At 41.8% G+C, this 23,080-nt stretch overlaps 1 protein-coding gene across 1 annotated transcript in view; it reads left to right on the plus strand.

Moving 5' to 3' along the window:
• Nucleotides 1-23,080, plus strand: part of CCDC40 (coiled-coil domain 40 molecular ruler complex subunit) — a 571,335-nt gene that overhangs the window by 464,085 nt on the left and 84,170 nt on the right. The window lies entirely within an intron of this gene.

Below are 23,080 nucleotides of genomic sequence, written 5' to 3' on the forward strand. Positions count from 1 at the left end.
TCCCACTGACACCAATGATAGGGCACGATTTGTCGCTCTGACACCAATGATGGGGCACGATTCCTCGCTCTGACACCAATGATGGGGCACAATTCTTCCCACTGACACCAATGATGGAGCACTATTTCTCCCACTGACACTGATGGAGTACTATTCCTCCCACTGACACTAATGATGGGACACTATTCCTCACACACTGACACTAATGATGGGGCACCATCATTGGTGTCAGTGGGAGGAATAGTGCCCCATCATTGGTGTCGGAGCGAGGAATCGTACCCCATCATTGGTGTCAGTGGGAGGAATAGCACCCCATCATTGGAATACCATACTGAAATACCATACAATATTGAAATCAAATCTGATGTTTTTAAATTTTTATTTGGTGTGTGTTGGAAGAGGGGTAGTCTTATACGGCGAGTATAGCCCAAACCCTATATTTTAACAGGAAAGTAGGGGGTCGTCGTATACAGTGGGGCAAAAAAGTATTTAGTCAGCCACCAATTGTGCAAGTTCTCCCACTTAAAAAGATGAGAGAAGCCTGTAATTGGCATCATAGGTAGACCTCAACTATGAGAGACAAAATGAGAAAAAAAAAATCCAGACAATCACATTGGCTGATTTGGAAAGAATTTATTTGCAAATTATGGTGGAAAATAAGTATTTGGTCAATATCAAAAGTTCATCTCAATACTTTGTTATATATCCTTTGTTGGCAATGACAGAGGTCAAACGTTTCCTGTAAGTCTTCACAAGGTTGGCAAACACTGTTGCTGGTATGTTGGCCCATTCCTCCATGCAGATCTCTAGAGCAGTGATGTTTTGGGGCTGTCGCTGGGCAACACAGACTTTCAACTCCCTCCAAAGGTTTTCTATGGGGTTGAGATCTGGAGACTGGCTAGGCCACTCCAGGACCTTGAAATGCTTCTTACGAAGCCACTCCTTCGTTGCCCGGGCGGTATGTTTGAGATCATTGTCATGTTGGAAGACCCAGCCACGTTTCATCTTCAATGCCCTTGCTGATGGAAGGAGGTTTGCACTCAAAATCTCATGATACATGGCCCCATTCATTCTGTCCTGTACATGGATCAGTCGTCCTGGTCCCTTTGCAGAGAAACAGCCCCAAAGCATGATGTTGCCACCTCCATGCTTCACAGTAGGTATGGTGTTCTTTGGATGCAACTCAGCATTCTCTCTCCTCCAAACACGACGAGTTGTGTTTCTACCAAACAGTTCTATTTTGGTTTAATCTGACCATAAGACATTCTCCCAATCCTCTTCTGGATCATCCAAATGCTCTCTAGCAAACTTCAGACGGGCCAGGACATGTACTGGCTTAAGCACGGGGACACGTCTGGCACTGCAGGATCTGAGTCTCTGGCGGCGTAGTGTGTTACTGATGGTAGCCTTTGTGACGTTGGTCCCAGCTCTCTGCAGGTCATTCACTAGGTCCCCCCGTGTGGTCCTGGGATTTTTGCTCACCGTTCTTGTGATCATTTTGACCCCACGGGGTGAGATCTTGTGTGGAGCCCTAGATCGAGGGAGATTATCAGTGGTCTTGTATGCCTTCCATTTTCGAATTATCGCTCCCACAGTTGATTTGTTCACACCAAGCTGCTTGCCTATTGCAGATTCAGTCTTCCCAGCCTGGTGCAGGTCTACAATTTTGTTTCTGGTGTCCTTCGACAGCTCTTTGGTCTTCACCATAGTGGAGTTTGGAGTGTGACTGTTTGAGGTTGTGGACAGGTGTCTTTTATACTGATAACAAGTTCAAACAGGTGCCACTGATACAGGTAATGAGTGCAGGACAGAGGAGCCTCTTAAAGAAGAAGGTACAGGTCTGTGAGAATAGACCAGCTGCGATTTCTCCTGCGCTCTAAGGCTCAGACCGGTGGCAAATAGATGGAACCAACACCAGAGCAAGTGACCACCTGTATATTTCAAGGTTGTGCAGCTCCAAAACAGGGCTGGGGAAGCCCGATCGATACTGCAAAGTGAAACAAAAAACAAGAAGCGCACCAACCTTGCGCATTACCTCAGTAACAGAATTTATTAATAGAAGATAGGTACTCACAAACAGCAAATAAAATCAGGCATGTAGTCCTCAAAGGGACTTCAAAGATAAGAAGACAGCGCGAATCCCATCATGGGGGTAGACACTCAGTATAGCTGACTCGTTTCGAAGGCAAAGCGCAAGGTTGGTGCACTTCTTGTTTTTTGTTTCACTTTACAGGTCTGTGAGAGCCAGAAATCTTGTTTCTTTGTAGGTGACCATATACTTATTTTCCACCATAATTTGCAAATAAATTCTTTCCAAATCAGCCAATGTGATTGTCTGGATTTTTTTTCTCATTTTGTCTCTCATAGTTGAGGTCTATCTATGATGCCAATTACAGGCCTCTCTCATCTTTTTAAGTGGGAGAACTTGCACAATTGGTGGCTGACTAAATACTTTTTTGCCCCACTGTACGCCCAGTCGTCTTATACGCCGGAAAATACGGTACTTATTTCCAATCAATATTTAAAGGTGCAAACAGTTAATATACAGATTTGGGGGCTGTTTTACCTGCCAAATAATTTGTATTTCTGTCTATCCAAGTTTTAGGTTTAAAAGCTCTGCCACACAGTGCAACACTGTCTGGCAGGACAGAAGACCCCATTTTAATCTGTTAGATGTACAAGTCTTGTCCCTTCCTCAGCCCGTGACTGGAAATTGAAATTAGAAGCAGCAGTCTGGTGAATTCATCTTTTTTCTCACTATCAGCATGATCCCTATTAACACACAAGCAGAGTAGCACAACTGATTGGCTTTGTGCTGTTTTTTCCACTCCCAGTTTGAGCAGTGATGTACAGGAAATGTAAGAGGCTGATTTCAAGTTAGAATCAGGTACTTTCACTGCTTGTATTGCAACCTCCTATAAAAACCTATAAAAACATAATAATAATTATGAATACAGAGTTGTATTAATATGTGGCTGATATAAATCTGCCTGGAGTTCAGCTATAAACATTTTATTAAAGAGGACCTGCCATCTATATTTAAAAAAAGTCTCACAATAAATATAAATATGACAATAAAAATACTTGCATGTTCATGGGGTTCAGCAAAGTTTCTCGCAATAATAAATAAATTAAATAAATAAATAAAGTGCAGGAGAATATGGAGGAGATTAGAGATCGTGCTTAGTGATGGACAAGATCTGTAAGTGTTACTGAACAGCAAAAATCAGGTCTCCTACCATGCCAGACAGGGCTGTGCTATGTGGAAGACCTTTGTAAATCTCAAGACTGGATTGCAGAAATACAAATCCTTTGACAGTTCCACCATACCTGTGCTGCCCACATGTTAAAGAGAACGCCTTCAATGCCATTACCAGAAAGCCAATACCCTGAAAGGCACTGTTCCAGGAGAGTATGGAGGAGGTTGTGCTCAGTGATGGACAAGATCTGTAAGCGTTACTGAACAGAAAAAATCAGGTCTCCTGCCCTGCCAGACATGGCTGTACTATGTGACAGAGCTGTGTAAGTCTCAGGACTGGACTGACAGAAATACAAATCTTTTGGCAGTTCCGCCATGTGCTGACCATATGTTAAAGAGAACACCTTCAATGCCATTACCAGAGAGCCAATATCTCTAAAGGGATAGCTCCATCCAGATGGAGACTATGTTCTGAGTCTTGAGGAATATACATAGTGCGGTTATGCTGCCTGTAATTTAAGCAGCAATATTCTCTGGTGAGTGCAGTGTGTTTAGGGTTTTCACTTGCTGTAAGCCATAATCATCAAAATTAAAAGAAAGAAATGCTTGAAATCTATCACTGTGTGTAATGAATCTATATAATATACCAGTTTCACTTTTTGAATTGAATTATTGAAATACATTAACTTTTTGATGATATTCTAATTTATTAAGATGCTTTTGTAAAATGTGATTTTCCATTCATTATTTCTTTTCACTGTGTTAGAGTGCTGCACTGTTTTTATTTATGCATTGTGAAGGTTTTCTTTATTGACCTTTTGTGGCAGCTGTTTTTTTCCTGACACCAAGCGCTGATCTTTTATGCTGCATTCACACTTGAGGGATTTGTAGCTTGAAGCTCCAAAAAAGCTCAAACTTAAAAAATCAGTTGTTCTCCATGGTGCCTGTTCACACCTGATTGCACAAACAGGCACGATAGAGAACAATTGATTTTTTATGTTTGAGCATTTTTGGAGCTTCGAGCTCCAAGCAACAAATCGCTTAAGTGTGAATGCAGCCTTAAGCTCTTTCTGGCAAAGTGTTTCTCATTGCTGAAGGTTTCTGTGCCTCCATCTTGGATTTGGGAGCTGGCTCTTCCTAATTTTCAGAATCAACCCCTGTGGTGATGTGTGCTAGATCTTGAGTATGCACATAAGGACACCTAGCTGCATGTCATTTTATTTACTAGTTGCCATGGTGTTGGCATCAAAATCTCGAGCTACTTTGGCACGCAGCCCTTCAACTTTCTGGAATATATGATGCGATATCCCAATGAGGCTCAGAATGAACTAGTTCTGTCTTGCCTAGGCAAGAAAAATGGAAGCAATAGTGCACTGTACATGAAAGAGAGATATTTACTAAAATTTAAAAAATTTAATTATGTGAGAGCAAGCAAGAAAGAAGAAAATGAGACTGAAGTAAAAAAAAAAAATGTTGAATAAAACATTAATAAATATTATTACTGGCAAATAAATTGGTGAAAGGTCAGTTTTAAAGTTCATATTTACCAACATGTTAGTCCTGTATTTATTTACAGAGGTATGGGCAGAAAGCTGTAAAAAGTGTCTGCAAATAATAAATGCACATTTTTTTACTTGCAAAAGCATCTGCATTTATTATTTTTTCTGCAAAGGTGTTTTGGAATTACCATAATAAATACACTTACAGTATATATTTTAACCACAGCAAAGGTGTCGAAACATGCTGTATTATTATTATTATAATACAGGATTTATATAGCGCCAACAGTTTGCACAGCGCTTTACAATATAAGGGAGACAGTACAATTACAATACATTTCAGTACAGAAGGAATAGGAGGGCCCTGCTCTTGGAGCTTACAATCTAAAGGAAGTGGGAGGTGGTACAAAAGGTGATAGCTGTAGGCAATGTTTTGATGGAGGTGGCTCAAGTACAGTTCTTAGGTGAAGGTGGGGTAGGCTTCCCTGAATAAGTGAGTTTTCAAAGATTGCCTAAGGGCCGTCAGGGTGGGGGCAGACCGTACATACTGTGATAGGGAGTTCCAGAGGATGGGAGAGGCTCTGGAGAAGTCCTGGAGGAGGTGACGAGGGAGCTAGAGAGCAAGATGTCTTGGGAGGAGCGGAGCCAGCGATTTGGACAATATTTGCAGATGAGGTTGGTGATGTAGCTAGTGGCAGTGTTGTGGATGGCTTTTATGCTGTGGTAAGTATTTTGAATTTTATACCTTGGGTTAGTGCAGTGTTTCTCAACTCCAGTCCTCATGGACCCCCAACAGGTCATGTTTTCAGGATTTCCCTCAGATGAAACAGCTGTGGTAATTACTAAGGCAGTGAAACTGATCAAATCACCTGTGCAAAATAATGGAAATCCTGAAAACATGACCTGTTGGGGGTCCATGAGGACTGGAGTTGAGAAACACTGGGTTAGTGGAACCAATGAAGCTATTGGCAGAGAGGTTGGTTGGTAAGGTGTATGAGTCTAGCAGCAGCATTCATAATAGACTGAAGGGGAGATAACCTGTGTAACGGTAGACCAGTGAGGAGGGTGTTGCAGTAACCAAGGCGGGATAAATCCAAGGCGTGGATAAGTTGGTTTGTGGTGTCATTGATCAGAAAGGGGCAGATTTTGTAAATGTTCTGCAGGTTGATGTGGCAGAATTTAGGCAGTGATGTGGGGCCCAAAGAGAAGGTCAGAGTCTAGGATTACACCTAGCACCCTGGCATGAGGGGAAGGACCAATGGTTGTGCTGTTGATCTTCATGGTAAAGTCATGAGTGGGGGATCGGGGAGGAGGAAATAATACAAGCTCGGTTTTGGAAAGATTGCGTTTAAGGTCACTACCTTAAACTCAATCTGCTAAGCAACATATCAGCATGGATGTCACGCCACTGTGTGACATCCATGCTGATTTGTCGCTTAGTAGATTTGTGATACGTGAGGAGATTGAGGGGGTGAACTGGGGAGTGGAGAGATAGATCTGGGCATCATCAGCATAGAGGTGGTATTGGAAGCCATGGGAGGATATCAATTGGCTAAGAGAGGAGGTGTAGGGAGAGAATAGGAGGGGGCCAAGGACAGAGCCTTGGAGTACCCCAATGGAAAGTGTGAGAGGAGTAGAGGAGGAGGCGTTGTATGTGACGCTGAAAGTGCGCTGAGAAAGTTAAGAGGAGAACCAGGAGAGAGCACAGTCACGGAGGCCAATGGAGTGGAGTTTACTGAGGAGTGGGTGGTCGACTGTGTCAAAGGCAGCAGAAAGGTCTAGAAGTATGAGTATGGAGTAATGGCCATTGGTTTTAGCAGTTTGTAGGTTGTTAGTGAGTTTTAGTAGGGCAGTTTCAGTGGAATGTTGTGGGCAGAAGCCAGACTGTAGGAGATCAGAAGGGTAGTTGTCAGTGAGTTAGCAGCTCATACGGTTGTGAACAAGGCTCAAGAAGCTTGGAGGCAAATGGGAGCAGGGAGATGAGTCTTAAGTTATTCAACAGGTGGGGTCCAGTGAGGGTTTTTTAAGTATGGGGGTAACCAGTGCATGTTTGAGCAGGGAGGGAAAGGTGCCCATGGAGAGTGAGAGGTTGAAGATGTGGGTTAGAGAGTTTGGGATAGAGCAGGAAAGAGGCTGCAATAATTGTGAGTGGACAGGGTCCAGGTGGTGAAGTGAGCCTTGGAAAGGAGTTTGGTAACTTCCTCGGTGGTAACAGGGTCCAAGGAGGAGAGTGTTGAGCATAGTGTTGGGCCTGGTATGTTGGTTGGAGGAGGAAGCTTGACACTGGAGATCTCATCGCGAATTGTGTCGATCTTGTTCTTGAAATTACTGGAGATTTTCTGTGCAGTAAGTAAGTTGGTGGTTGGAAGCCATGGTGATGGAGTAAGGAATTAGGGGTAGAAAAGAGTTGACAAGGATTGGATGAGAGGGTTTTGATTAGAGTGTTGTAGTAGGTTTGTTTAGCAGCATGGAGGCCAGTGTTGTATTTGAGAAGGACGGATTTGTAGAACGTAAAGTCTTTTAGGGATTTAGTTTTATACCATGCTCGCTCAAGAGCACGGCTGCATCTCTCTTAAGACCTCTAGTGACATCTGTTTGCCAGGGTTGTGACAGGTGAGGCCTGATTCTGTGTATGGAGAGAGGAGCAAGTGCATCCAAGGAGGATGATAGATGGTTGTTGTAGGCAGATGCGACCAGGTCTGGGCAGGACAGGGGCACAATTTTATCATAGAGACACTCAGTAGCAGAGTGAAGAAGGTCAGGGCTGAGGTGGTGGAGGTTTCTACAGGTAACGGTTTGCTGGTTGGGAGGTAAGAGGCAGGGAGAGTGTGGAGCTGATAAAGTTGTGATCAGAGAGAGGAAAAGGGGTGTTAGGTTACAGGAAGTGCAGTAAAGCAGCTTGAGCTTTATAATCTATAGAATAATCTTTGTGTCTCATCTGATTAACATTCTAAAGCTAACCTGTGCTTTGACTATGCAGGGAAAAGAAACAAATTCACTTAGATTGTGGTCCCACCATCAATTCTTGCCTTCCCCTTTTCCCTCACCACTCTATTCAGCTTCTGGGAAAAGTAGGCTGTACTTCTTAAAACCAATGAATGAACTGCGCTATGGCTATTCCCATACAAACTAAAATAGTGTCATATTTGGTGCAGCTGTTCAAGTATATACCACTATTACTCAGAATTTTTTTTTTAAACAGTGCTCAACTGTATACAAAAACAAACAATAACAAAAACAATGTCCAAAGTGTCCAAAAAAACTTTCAGTCCATGGTGATGTAAATGTGATTACTTGAAAGTGGTTTGTGCACAAATACCATACATTCTGTCACATACCTGGTTGGGGAGTCTGACGTGGAGAGGAGGCGTCCTCTTACGACTCCTGCTTGGAGCCCCTGATAGTGGGAACAGAGGGCATAGATCCAGGAGTGGCACGAAGGCCGGGTAGGCCTGGAGCTGGCGGCAGGTAGGTGAAGACCCAGGAGATCCGGATGCAGGCCGGTGTGGATGCAGGAACGTAGGTGCAGCAGCAGGCAGGTATGGCGGCAATCAGGATGCAGACTTGGACTGGACACAGGAGCGTGGATACGGCAGCAGGCAGGTATGGCAGGTACCAGGATGCAGGCCGGGTGCAGGACTGAGGGTGCAGCAGCAGGTAAGTATGGCGGTGACCAGGATGCAGGCCAGGTGCAGGATCGTGGGTGCAGCAGCAGGTAAGTATGGCGGCAATCAGGATACAAGCCAGATGCAGATACAGGTAAATAGGTGCAGCAGAGTCAGACAATCAAACGAGCAAATCAAGTACAAGGGAGCAGACAAGCGGATAGTCAGGGATAGCCAGGGTCGGTGTAGGCAGAGTACTTTCTTAGTCAGGTCAGATCAGGATACAGGGAACAGAATCAGGTAATGTAGTGCAGAACGTTATAGACCAGAAGGTATTGATTACACTGTATTGCAGGTTTAAATAGCCCACCTTGCGGTGACGTGTACCCTACTGCGCATGCGCGCACTTGCACGCTTCTGCGCATGCGCGCCCGCACGCTCCTGCGCATGCGCACTCACACCGCCCTGCCTGAGGGGATCTGTCACCGTCGCACGGTGACAAGATCCGTGACATATTCATACTCCCCCATAGAATGTACGTGTGTGTGTATGTATGTATGTGTATGTACAGTGGGGATCGAACGTTTAGGCACCCCAGCTAAAAATTTGTATTAATGTGCATAAAGAAGCCAAGGAAAGATGGAAAAATCTCCAAAAGGCATCAAATTACAGATTAGACATTCTTATAATATGTCAACAAAAGTTAGATTTTATTTCCATCATTTACACTTTCAAAATAACAGAAAACAAAAAAATGGCGTCTGCAAAAGTTTGGGCACCCTGCAGAATTTATAGCATGCACTGCCCCCTTTGCAAAACTGAGACCTGCCAGTGTCATGGATTGTTCTCAATCATGGTCTGGGAAGACCAGGTGATGTCAAGCTCAAAGGTTTTAAATGCCCAGACTCATCTGACCTTGCCCCAACAATCAGCACCATGGGTTCTTCTAAGCAGTTGTCTAGAAAACTGAAACTGAAAATAGTTGACGCTCACAAAGCTGGAGAAGGCTATAAGAAGATAGCAAAGCGTTTTCAGATGTCAATATCCTCTGTTCGGAATGTAATTAAGAAATGGCAGTCATCAGGAACCGTGGAAGTTAAAGCAAGATCTGGAAGACCAAGAAAAATATCAGACAGAACAGCTCGCAGGATTGTGAGAAAAACAATTCAAAACCCACGTTTGACTGCACAATCCCTCCAGAAAGATCTGGCAGACACTGGAGTTGTGGTACACTATTCCACTATGAAGAGATACTTGTACAAATATGGTCTTCATGGAAGATTCATCAGAAGAATACCTCTTCTACGTCCTTACCACAAAAATCATCGTTTGAACTTTGCATCAGGCTTGTCTATATGTTCATTTGCATTTTGGAAACAAGTTCTGTGGACCGATGAGGTTAAAATTGAACTTTTTGGCCGGAATGAGCAAGGGTACGTTTGGAGAAGAAGGAGCACAGAATTTAATGAAAAGAACCTCTGTCCAACTGTTAGGCATGGGGTTGGATCAATCATGCTTTGGGGTTGTGTTGCAGCCAGTGGCACAGGGAACATCTCACGAGTAGAAGGAAAAATGGATTCAATAAAATTTCAGCAAATTTTGGATGGTAACTTGATGCCATCTGTGAAAAAGCTGAAGTTAAAGAGAGGATGGCTTCTACAAATGGATAATGATTCTAAACACACCTCGAAATCCACGGGGGATTACATCAAGAGGCGTAAACTGAAGGTTTTGCCATGGCCTTCACAATCTCCTGACCTCAACATAATTGAAAATCTATGGATAGACCTTAAAAGAGCAGTGCATGACAGGCAGCCCAGAAATCTTAAAGAGCTGGAAGACTTTTGTAAGGAAGAATGGGCAAAGATACCTCAAACAAGAATTGAAAGACTCTTGGCTGGCTACAAAAAGCGTTTACAAGCTGTGATACTTGCCAAAGGGGGCAGTACAAGATATTAACTCTGCAGGGTGCCCAAACTTTTGCAGACGCCATTTTTTTGTTTTCGGTTATTTTGAAAGTGTAAATGATGGAAATAAAATCTAACTTTTGTTGACATATTATAAGAATATCTAATCTGTAATTTGATCCCTTTTGGAGATTTTTCCATCTTTCCTTGGCTTCTTTATGCACATTAATATAAATTTTTAGCTGGGGCGCCCAAACTTTCGATCCCCACTGTATATATATATATATATATATATATATATGTATATGTGTGTATATATATATATACAGTTGTGTTGAAATAATGGCAGTGTGTTGAAAAAAGTGAATAAAGCTCAAAATCCTTCTAATAGCTTTTATTCCCAATGAATTTGTGTGTATGGAAACACTACACATTCTATTCCAAATCAAAACATGAAGAAAAATATATCAAATGTGTGTTGTTCCTCTAAAAAAATTGAAGAAAAGTGAATATTAGACTGTTCAAAAAAATAGCAGTGTTTGTATTCTTCTTTACAAACTCAAACATTCACTATATAAACTGAAAAATGTTGGAAGATTTTGCTTTCCTTTGAATCAATTAATATTTACCGTATTTTTCGCTCCATAAGACGCACCTGACCATAAGATGTACCTAGGTTTTAGAGGCAGAAAACAGGAAAAAAAAATTCTGAACTAATGGACTGCAGACATAGTACAGGAGATGACCAGAGACTGCGGACATGGTACAGGAGATGACCAGAGACTGCGGACACAGTACAGGGGATGACCAGAGACTGCGGACATAGTACAGGAGATGACCAGAGACTGCGGACATAGTACAGGAGATGACCAGAGACTGCGGACATAGTACAGGAGATGACCAGAGACTGCGGACACAGTACAGGAGATGACCAGAGACTGCGGACACAGTGCAGGAGATGACCAGAGACTGCGGATACAGTAGAGGAGTTGACCAGAGACTGCGGACACAGTACAGGAGATGACCAGAGACTGCGGACATAGTACAGGAGATGACCAGAGACTGCGGACACAGTACAGGAGATGACCAGAGACTGCGGACACAGTACAGGAGATGACCAGAGACTGCGGACACATTACAGGAGATGACTGCTGACCTTTGGGGGGGGGAAGGGTACCTGAATTTGACAGGTACCCGCTCTTCCGCGGAGTTGTTCTTTAATCTTACCTGTTCCTCTATCCAGCCGCGCGCTGTCTTCCTGCCTTGTGTAGTGTGGGCGCTCGGCGGACAGCCGGATGCCCAGTGCGCATGAGCGAGAAGCGCTGCGCTTTGTGATTGGTCTGGCGGCTTCTGGGATCTGTCATGTGTCCCAGGTACCGCCTTACCATTCACAAAGAGCACCGCTTCGTGCGCATGCGCACTTGGCACCCAGCTATCAAGCACACTATAGAAGCCGGGAAGACAGCGCGCCGCTGGATAGAGGAACAGGTAAGGTCCCACTGCAGAGCTGAGTGGCCGGCCCGGTATTCTGACACAGCGGCGGTGGAAATACCGGACCGGCCGCTCCATATTCGCTCCTCCCTTTTTTGAGGGGAAAAAAGTGCGTCTTATGGAGCGAAAAATACGGTAGTTGTATAACCACTGTTTCTGAGAACTGCTGTACATCTGTGTTGCATGGAGTCAACCAACTTCTGGCACCTGTGAACAGGTATTCCAGCCCAGGATGATTGGACTACATTCCACAGTTCTTCTCTATTTCTTGGTTTTGCCTCAGAAACTGCATTTTTTATGTCACCCCACAAGTTTTCTATTGGATTAATATATAGGGATTGGGCTGGCCATTCCATAACGTCAATCTTGTTGGTCTGGAACAAAGATGTTGCACGTTTACTGGTGTGTTTGGGGTCGTTGTCTTGTTGGAACACCCATTTCAAGGGCATTCCCTCTTCAGCATAAGGCAGCATGACCCCTTCAAGTATTATGATGTATTCAAACTGATCCATGATCCCTAGTATGCGATAAATAGGCCCGACACCGTAGTATGAGAAACACCCCATATCATGATGCTTGCGCAACCATGCTTCACTGTCTTCACAGTGTACTGTGGCTTGAATTCAGTGTTTGGGGGTTGTCTGACAAACTGTCTCCGGCCACTAGACCCAAAAAGAACAATCTTACTTTCATCAGTCCACAAAATGTTGCGCCATTTCTCTTTAGGCCAGTCAATGTGCTCTTTGGCAAATTGTAACCTCTTCAGCACTTGTCTTTTTTTCAACAGTGGGACTTTGTGGGGGCTTCTTGCAGATAGCTTGGCTTCACATAGACGTCTTCTAATTGTAACAGTACTCTCAGGTAACTTTAGACCTTCTTTGATCTTCCTGGAGCTGATTGTTGGCTGGAGCTGATTGTTAGCCATTTTGGCTATTCTTCTATCCATTCGAATGGTAGTTTTTCGCTTTCTTCCACGTCTTTCAGGTTTTGGTTGCCATTTTAAAGCATTTGCGATCATTTTAGCTGAACAGCCTATCATTTTCTGCACTTCTTTATATGTTTTCCCCTCTCCAATCAACTTTTTAATCAAGGTAGGCTGTTCTTCTGAACAATGTCTGGAACAACCCATTTTCCTCAGAATTTCAGAGAGAAATGCACTGTAACCAGCATGTACAACATTTGCTGCCTTCCTTCCTTAAATAAGGGCAATAATTGCCACCTGTTTTTCAAAGAATGAATGAGCTCACTAAGGGCTCGTTCACACTTGGCAGTTTTACCAATGCTTGCCAAACGCTCCTATAGCGTTTGGCAAGCGTTGGTCCGGCGTTTGCGGAGCGTTTTTTAACGCTCGGCAAACGCTCCACAAACGCCGCATGCGCAGTTTAGCGGCGGTTGCTAGGCGTTTGCTGAGCATTAAAAATGCCCCACAAACGCCTATAATGCAGTTTGAATGGTGTTACCGCTCCGCAAACGTGCCGCAACCGCACCGCAAACACCGGCTGGGCATTTGTGGAGCGGCACCATAGACTAGAATAGGAGGCTTCAATGCCTCCTGACTTGACCAGAGGCATCCGTTTTGCCGCAACGCAAACGCTCCCGTTAGAACAGCACCATGTACTGTAATGTGCAGAATTGGCAGAGGCGTTTGGGAAGTGGTAAAAACGCTTCCCAAACGCCTCTCTGCTGACTGCACACAACGCTAGTGTGAACGTAGCCTAATAGAACTCCACACTGCTATTATTTTGAACATGCCCCTTTCAATTAGTGATTCAATTACACGGAATCAGCAGCATGTACTGTTGGGTCTGCTGGATTTCTATTACTCTACTACACCTGCTAGTAAATTATTTGCCATGTAGAAATATCATTTCTACCAAAAACAGTGATTGATCAGGTTAGTGATGTCTGACTGCTATTATTTTGAACACAACTGTGTGTGTATATATATATATATATATATATATATATACACACATATATATATATATATATATTTTTTTTTTTAATACTTTGGATATTGTTTGTTTTTATATACTGTTGTACTGGGGGCGGTCGTTAAGAGGTTAAACAGCGCCCATTTACTGCTGCACTTTTGGCCTAAATTTACTGGACTTATTTTATAGCAAAAAGTCCAAAATATTGTATTTTTCTCAAGAATGTTGGGGTTTTTTTATAGCGCAAAAAAAAAACGCACAGGTGATCAAATACCACGGAAAGAAAGCTTAATTCGTGGGAAAAAAAGGACGTAAATTTCATTTGGATGCAGCGTTGCATGACCGTGCAATTGTCAGTTAAAGTAAAGCAGCGTTGTAACGCAAACCACATCTGTAACTGCTTCGTGACCGTGCTATAGTAGAAATACTGCTACAGGGCGGTGCGGGCGCTTAAAATCACGCACTCCTGTGGTTTTCACGCCCCCCCAGATAGCATCAGCTTGCTAGACAGTACACCAGTAATCACATTTAACCCCTTGACTGCCAGGAACACGCTCATATACACAATAAACCTCCATTGCTAGTATAGTGTCTGAACGGATCAATATCTTTGATCAGATTAGCACTATACCAGCGCTCACATTAGTATAGTGTCCCCAAAAACACAGCATTAGCGGGATCAGCGCCATCACCTCCATTTAGCCCCTATGCTTAACCCCCCCCCCTTCTCCCCCAGCAAGTGCAGTGTCAGTAGGTCACTGTCACTTGATTCATTGCACACAAAACCACAGTGTTTGCAGAATCAGCACCCGTACTTCCCCCATTCACTGTCCATCCTAGAACCAGGTGGAAACAGCAAATTTAACTACTCCCCTTGATTTTTTGGAGCTTTTTTTCACGGAAGATCTGTATGCATTGATTGTGGATAAAAGCAATTTATATGCACAACAATTTATTGTTGCCAACCAAAATTCAAACCTTGCCAAACCATTCGCATGGAAACCCATTACGGTTTCCAAATTTAAATTTTTGGGGGCCCTAACCCCCAACATGGGCATTAAACTAAAAAAAATGAATTGCGGTTGTATTGGTCCACAGACTCGATTCATCATATGCCTGTGTTCTCTGCTTCCATAGTCAGGCATAGATATGAGAGTATAATGTGTTTTATGTGTCAGAGATTTAGTGAAGTGCTATAAACGCATGTACAATGTTATAAACGCATATGACATCAATACCATAAATAAAGTGCAGAAAAATGCATCAGAAGTGCAACTGAGTATCTCACTCTATAAATAGTGACAAAATGAGAAAAGTTCATACAGCGGGTAGTAAATACTGCTAATGTCCTTTGTGGAAGGATATTAATTCAAAGTGCCCTTATTAGCACGTGCGGTTATTCGTAAAGAACAGATGTGCAGGAATTTGTGAAAGGAATCCACCCTTGGGACGGATGTACACTCACCAGATGGAAAATATTAATGCACATTGGTTATTATCACACATCTGGGGGTGCAGTGGTATACTGACAGCTCCGGGTCTAGTCCTGAGACTCCATCCATCCATCCATAGGGGCAGCTATCATGTGGTCCTGGGGAGGAATCAAGATGGCCACCGCTCCTCGATAGCGGCAGCGTGACATCAGCAATAAGACTCCATCCAACGCGTTTTGTGCGACAGCGCGTCTTCAGGGGTACACCTATTGCCGACGTCTGGATTTTCCCTCACTTAACTAGCCCACAAGGCGCGAAAGACCGCTGGGAGACCACCACCATTTTGCCGGGGACATTGCGGTCATGTGATTACCCGCGGCCATCTTGCCAAAGTCCAGGCCAAGTTTATTAGCGGCCATTTTCTTGTAGTCAAGGTCGCATTCTGTCTAAGCAGCTCACTGAGGCGGCTGCAAATTATCCATATTGCTCCGAATTGGAAACTGATTTTAATTTTGGCTATTTGTGACCAGAATATTACTCATAATTAGACCATATTTATATCACTAGAAAACGAGGAAAAGTGTAGTTGCAGATTAAAAAAAATATAAAAGGATCAACAAACATATGTCAATATTCTGTGACCAGATAATATATAAACAATTCGATATAGGATTGCTGCAATCAGTATATCTATGTAACACATTTTTAGACACCCATACTTGGGCATCTCTATAAATAAGTATCCAGTTAGATGAATGTGAAGTATGTGTAAAAATATATGTAAAAGGTAATCCAAAATGTCAAATGTGTATCATTAATCTAAAAACAACCATTTATCTTGAGAATTCTTTATATGTTATATGCAAGCACTAATGAATGATGTTAGTTAAGAATATATGATTAATAATCGAAGAGAAATCAAATGCACAAAAAGTACTAAAAAATAGAAAAAAATTGAAAAAAATAAAATATAAATATGTAGATAAAATGAAAAAATTAAAAAATTTGCATGTGAAAATTGTCCAGTACCAAAATTACAATCCGAATTAAATTAGTTCATGCCTTTCGGGATATACAAGCATTCTAACTTGCTAATAAATATAAATTATATATATATATAATTGAAGTTATAGGGGATATTAGCATTCCCTGTGATAGCATTAAAAGTGATTTAAAAAAAAATGAAAGGAACAGTGTAAAAATATTTTAAAAAATCAAAATAACGTAAAAAAAAAAAAAAAGCACCCTCGCCCCCCCCCCCTCCAACGCGCACCTGCTTGCATGAGCGTTGACCCTGTGACGGTATGTAAACAACTGTTGCACTATGCATGTGAAGTATTGCTGCGAACGTCAGATCAAGGCCAGTAATTCTAGCACTAGACCTCCTCTGTAAATCTAAAATGATAGCTTGTAAAGGCTTTTAAACCGTTGCCTATGGATATTAAAAATGTATACAGTTTATCACCATTGCACGGGGCATGCACAGTTTTAAAGCATCTCATGTTTGGTATCTATTTACTCGGCATACCATCATCTTTTATATTTTACCAAATAATTGTCCAATATATTGTGTTTTTGTGCATTAAAAGTAAAAAAAGTGTATTTCTTTCAAAAATTTGCATTTGAAAAATTGCTGTGCGAGTACTATGTCACATAAAAAATTGCAGCACCCACCATTTTATCCACTAGGGTGTATGCTTTAAAAAATGTTTGGGGGTTCAAAGTAATTTCATAGCATAAAATACAGATTTTTTTTCTTGGTAACAAAAAGTGTCAGAAAAGGCTTGATCTTCAGGTGGTTAGAAGAGTGAATGATGTGTGGCATAAACTTCTAATGCTGGGCATAAAATGCTCCCACCCCCCAAAACTACCCATTTTTGGAAAGTAGACACCCATAACTATTTGCTGAGAAGCATATTGAGTCAATAGAAGAATTAATTTTTTTTACCACAAGTTTTTGGAAAATTACACAATTTTTTTTTCACACAAAATTGTCTATTAAATGATTTATTTCTCACACATGCCATGGGTATATGTGGAATTACTCCCCAAAATACATTCTGCTCCCAAGTATGGGGGTACCACATGTGAGAGACGTTTTGGCAGTTTAGCCAAGTACTGGACCCCAAAATCCAATAAGCACCTTCAGGCTTTTAAAGGGCTTTATTTCCTCATTACACTTCCTGACTACCTATCACAGTTTCGGAGGCCCGTAAATGCCAGGATAGCACTAAACCCCCCCAAATGACCCCTTTTTGGAAAGTAGACATACCAAGGAATTTGATAACAAGCATGTTGAGTATTTTGCAAATCTCGTTTGTTGCCACAAGTTTTTGGAAAATGAAGAAAGAAAACAAAAACATTTTTTCCTTTCTTTTTCAAAACCTTGTGAGAAAAAATGAGATACGCAAAATACTCACCATACCTCTTTTTAAATTCTTTGGGGTGTCTACTTTCCAAAAAAGGGGTCATTTTGGGGGGTTTGGTGCTATCCTGGCATTTCAGGGCCTCTGAAACTGTGATAGGTAGTGAGGAAGTGAAATGAGGAAGTTACTCACCTTCAGGCTTTCAAAGTGGTCATTCGATTTCAGGCTCCTGTATTAGCTAGGCTCTCAAAAAGTCTCACACATGTGGTATCCCCATATTTGGTAGAAGTAGCAGAATGTAGCTTAGGGTGTCTACTTTCTGAAAAGAGGTGTGATGGGCAGTCAGAAAGTAAAAGTTGTGTAAATTCCATTATCTATACCATAGTTTGTAGATGCTATAACTTTCACACAAAGCAATCAACATACACTTATTGGGATTTTTTCTATTTCAATGGTTTTTATTAAATTTTTTAAACAGTATAAACAGAGGCAGTAAAACACGCCCACGCAGGGGCTATCAATTGCACAGATAAACAAAATGCCAAATAAAAAAAAAGGGGAAAAACAATGCTCTAATGCCAACAGGGCAAAAGGTACGCCCACGCAGGGGCTATCAAAGGCACATAAGTTACAAAACATTAATGTAACTGATTATAACAACTAAATGCAGCTGTCCTAGTCACACCAAAAACAGAGAGAGAGAGAAAAAGGAAAAAAAAAAAAAAAAAGGGGGGGGGGGCAAAGAGCAGGGATTCAAGAGCGCCAACACCGAACGCCATTACATCCCCAGACTAGCCGGGGAGAGTGAGGGAAGGGCATATTGCAACCACGGCTCCCATATTTTCAAAAATTTACGTTGGGAGTCATTGCGGATACTCGACATCTGTTCGTTGAGCATCATAGTGGTCATACGATCCCGCACCCCCTGAAGAGGGACAAACGGACTCCTCCAGGCCTGAGCAATTGTTCTAGTGGCGGATAAAAACAGATAGGAAGCCAACTTCTGCTGGTGAGCCAAGAGGCCTTATTGGGATTTTTTCACCAAAAACATGTAGCAGAATACATTTTGGCCTAAATGTATGCTGAAATGTTTGTTTTTTTTTATATATTTTATGACAGAAATGAGAAAATATCAGGGTCTTTTTTTCAAAACTCTTTTTGTTTATAGCACCAAAAATAAAAAGCGCACAGGTGATCAAATACCACCAAAAGAAAGCTCTATTTGTGTGAAAAAAGGATGTAAATTTAATTTATGTACCGTATTGCATGACGAAAAATGGCGTAAATGGCAGTATCTATACCATAGTTTGTAGACGCTATAACTTTCACACAAAGCAATCAATATACACTTATTGGGATTTTTTTTTACCAAAAACATGTAGCAAAAAACATTTTGGCCTAAATTTATGACTAAATTTATTACTTGTTTTTCTTCAAAATTTGTGGTCTTTTTGTTTATAGCACAAAAAATAAAAAGTGCATAGGTGATCAAATACCACCAAAAGAAATCTCTATTTATGTGCAAAAAAATGACGTAAATTTCATTTGGGTGCAGCATTGTATGACTGCGCAATTATCAGTTGAAATCGTGCAGCGCCGAATAGCTAAAAGAGGACTGGTCATTAATGGGGGTAAATCCTCAGGATGGCAAGTGGTTAAGAAAAAAAAATGAGTTTGTTCTTCTTGGCTTGGGGAAGAATTTTATTCACTCCCCTTCCATTAATGTGATGGTACTTGTGTTTGATGATTCACCACTCAAGCACCAAGTGCCATCACATGGGAGTGGGTAGAGCATCACGGCTTGAAGTTTACTCAAGGCTTCCTCTCATTATGGTGACAAAAAGGAGCATGGTTAGTATGTACAAGTGAAAGGGACAGCTTTAAAATGATCTTATTAAATTAAAACTTGGCTGCAAAGACGTAGCAAAACGGTCATATATAGTCCAAATAACAGTTTGACATGCCTGCCTAAGGGTGAAGGAAACATCTGTAAACATCTGTTATCTGTAAATTATCCCTACAATCTTGCTGCTAATTCTGCTAAAATTTGAGCCATGGGTGGTCCTATCAGCACCTCCCAGCTCAAGAAAAGTTCACAGAAAAATTCACTGGGCCAGTTGAAAAAATCTCAAATGGTGATTGCATCCAGTCAGATACAGTCACTGTTCTTGTATTCAGGCAGCAATGGGTGACAGCCATCTGAATTCAGTAGTCAGCAGGAGAGATTCCTCCATCCATACTGTTTGACGTGTGGGGAATCAAGGGATTTTATCTTGCTCAACCTGCAGACTAAAGGAGGAAAATCAAAACAGGCATGTCTAGTCTAGTGGTATCAAATCCAAAAGCAAACATTTATTATATTTATGTGGACTATTTGCACACCTCACATGTTACATTTTGCATTTGGATTCAAATATTAACATATGTTATTGGTGATATAAGATTTGACACCTGAGGTGTCCTTGGTGTATTTTCAGCACAACAGTTTTGGGTAATATTATCTGTAACATTTGTATTTTTATGTTTCTGAGTGCAGTTGGAAAATTTGGGTTTGTTTTTAGCACTTTTATCACTATAATATTTATTATATTTTAGCTTACCAGTTCTTATTTTTCTTTAGGCTTTCTTTCCTTTATTTTCACCTGGTGATTCTGCCAGTAAATCTGTTTCTGTATCAGTTAAAAGTGCTGAAAGAAACTATTTACCACTGACAGGGGTGCATACAATGATCAGATCTGATTTGTTCATGTAAAACCTTTATATCAAAAGAAAGTTAAATTGTTGCTTGTGTAATTGCAGTGTCAGAGTTTGGCTTCAATTTGTTAGTGTGTCTTAAGCCAGCCATAGATGGATCGACTCTTGGGCAGTTCAGAAGGGACCAGCTGAGATTCGATCCATCTATTGGCAGGCTAGTTGTACTGAAGTTGATACATCGATCGACTTCAGTACAACCAGTCTGTCAGATTTTTTTCATGTGATCACTGCCAGCGGCAATAGCCACTAGCAGTAAGCATTGTGTTCGGCCGGCAGGGAAGGCTCCCCAGTGACAGAACACAATAGCACTGCAGGACGGATTCCTCCATCAACGTTGACTGTGTTGATGGGGGAATTTAGTAATTTTCTTTTGTTCCAGCTGTGGTGGAAGGAAAGAAAATTATATAATCTATGAGCTGCTTAGATCTGTTAGTACATCTAACACTCCCCTTCTCCCAGATTAACAATGCTGCTGTCTGCTGTGCCCCTGGGCTCCTTCATCCTGAGTGGATGCACTCTAATACAGGAGGTATTACTAATCAGATCAACAGGTGAAAACAGAGGGAAAAAAGCCTAAAAACAGAAAACCACATCTAATGATTGGTAAACTGCAATAATTTACATAATTCGTTTTGGGTTTAATACTGTTTTAAGTGTCATCAATCACTTGCCCTTCAGAGGATTTACTCCCCTTCCTGACCAGGCAATTTTTTGCATTACGGCGCTGTGTTACTTTAACTGACAATTGCGCAATCATGCAACGCTGCACCCAAATGAAATTTACGTTCTTTTTTTTTCCCACACTGCTTTGGATGGCTGTGGTTAAAGAAAAAACATCAGGGAGAACAAAGGCAGAACACTCCAGTAGTAAAATCTGTTCTAGTTAACATTGTTTAACTTTAACCACTAGGGGACCGCCCACAGTACATATACTGCAGCAAGGCGGCCCCTGTGCGCAGGATCACGTATATAAACGTGATCCTGCATTTCTGGGTAGGGGGTGCACACCCGCCCTACCTGCGCCGCCGATCACGGCCCCGGGAGTCAATCACTAGGTCTCGGCTGGTGATTACCCGCCAGCACCTGATTACCAGCACACATCCACAGGGAGGAGGGCTGCATTGTTTACAGCTGTATTGTTTACATTGTTTGCAGCTCTCTTCCCTGTCAGTTTGGGCACACTGATCCTGATGGTGAAGCACCCCGCCCCCTAGTAAAACACTCCCAACCCTTTGATTGCCTCTCATTGTTAACCCCTTCCTCCCCAGTGCCATTAGTACAGTGTCAGTGCTTTTTTTAACACTCTTCACTGTATTGGTGTCACTGGGGATGTCAGTGACCCCAAGTCAGTTCCCCCACAGTGTCAGAATGTCCACCGCAGTCCCACAGTCCCGCTATAAGTCGCTGATCGCCGCCATAAGTCGCTGATCGACGCTATTATTAGTATACAAAAAAGAAATCCAGTATCTATAACTTTCACGTAAACCAATTCATTTACACGTATTGGGATTTTTTTAGAAAAGACATTATTATTATTATTATACAGGATAATAATAGCAGCCTCCATGTTTTTTCTTGGAAGGTTTCCTTCCTGATTGGACATTCAGTTTAAATTCGCTAAATATTTCAGATGCACCAGAATGAAAGGTGCTCAAAGCAAACACAGCCTTTTTAAAATAGCACCAACAGTTTGTGCAGCGCTTTACAATATAAGGGAGACAGTACAATTACAATACATTTCAGTACAGAAGGAATGTGAGGGCCCTGCTCGTGGAGCTTACAATCTAAAGGCATATCACAGAATACATTTTGGCCGAAAGTTATGATGAAATTTGATTTTTTAAATTTTTTTACTGAACATGTTTTATAACAAACTTTTTTATAGCGCAAAAAATACAAAATGCACAGGCGATCAAATACCATCAAAAGAAAGCTCAATTTGCGGGAAAAAAAGGAAGTAAATTTTCTTTGGGTGCAGTGTTGCATGACTGCGCAATTGTCAGTTAAAGTAATGCAGCTCTGTAACGCAAACCACTTCTGTAACCGCTTTCTGACCGCCCTATAGCAGAAATACTGCTACTGGGTGGCACAGTTGCACAAAATCACATGTATATATATGTGATTCACGCTCCTGCGATTTTCTCGCCCCTCCCAGATAACGTCAGATTGCCCTTCAGTACACCAGTTATCACATTTAACCCCTTGATTGCCAGGAACATGCTCGCGAGTACAAGTATTGTCCTGCAACCACCAAGAATTCGCACACAGGCCCATAGAGCCCATAGTATGTTTCTGGATGTGTTTGCAAATCCCGATTGGCAGCCTACAAATTCTGCAGCACCCGTACTAAATATCCTGTATTATAATAATAATAATAATAATAATACCAGCACTGCAGTATGACTTGGTGACGTGGTCCCATAACTGCAGTACAAGCTGGTGAGGTGGCAAGCACAAGTATTGTCCCGCAACCACCAAGAATTCGCACACAGGCCCATAGAGCTCCTAGTATCCTTCCGATTGGCAACCCACAAATTCTGCAGCACCTGTACTTCCCCCATTCACTGCCCAACCCGAAATTCAGGTGGAAATAGTACATTTAACTACTCCCCTTGATTTTTTGGAGCTGTTTTTCACAGAAGATCTGTATGCAGTGATTGTGGATCAAAGCAATTTATATGCACACAAAGCATTCAATATACTCTTATTTGGATGTTTTTTATTAAAAACATGTAGCAGAATACATTTTGGCCTAAATTTATAACTAACTTTGAGTTTACTATATATTTTTTAAAGTAAAAAATATTGTTTTTCTTCAAAATTTTCAGTCTTTTTTTTGTTTATAGTGCAAAAAATAAAAAGCGCACAGGTGATCAAATACCACCGAAAGAA

Source organism: Staurois parvus, unplaced genomic scaffold, assembly GCF_062004578.1.
Source record: "Staurois parvus isolate SC_StPar_1 unplaced genomic scaffold, SC_StPar_1.0 ptg001313l, whole genome shotgun sequence".
Lineage (NCBI taxonomy): Eukaryota > Metazoa > Chordata > Amphibia > Anura > Ranidae > Staurois > Staurois parvus.